Genomic DNA, 517 nt, shown 5'->3' on the forward strand with positions numbered 1-517 from the left:
ATTTAAAAAGAAAGGAAGGGAAGCTATAGTCCCGTTTTCAAAACTTTCCCTCTTCTTGCTCCAGTGAGTCTCCTCTTCTAAGAGTCAATTCAGATCTGCTCCGTCTCCAGGAGAACAGTTTCTCTGTCGAGCTTCAGTTGGAGCCAGTTAATACACCTTGACTTCTTTCAATCACTGAGACACCTAAGGAAAGTTTGACAGAGTACACGGGAGGCAGACTCCACCCCTTCCCTCAGTCCAACACCTTTCCTCTGCCCCTTTCCTCATCACCCATTCCCCCATGCCACCCCTCAGCTCTCCCCTGACCTTTCCTACCTCATCCTACAAATTTTCTCCTCTTTCTTGTCTCATACCTCCAGCCCCCCTTATCTCCTCTGGCTCAGCTGTAATGAAGAATCAATCCATTTCTAATGCCCTTCTATGTTTTTCTAGGTTATAGGTACCCTTTGGGTGTATATCCCAAATTCCAACCCTGCACTTAACCTCTCTTCCAAATATCTTCCTCATCCAGTCCCGC

The sequence above is a fragment of the Trichosurus vulpecula genome, chromosome 3 (assembly GCF_011100635.1).
Source record: "Trichosurus vulpecula isolate mTriVul1 chromosome 3, mTriVul1.pri, whole genome shotgun sequence".
NCBI classification, from domain to species: Eukaryota; Metazoa; Chordata; class Mammalia; order Diprotodontia; family Phalangeridae; genus Trichosurus; species Trichosurus vulpecula.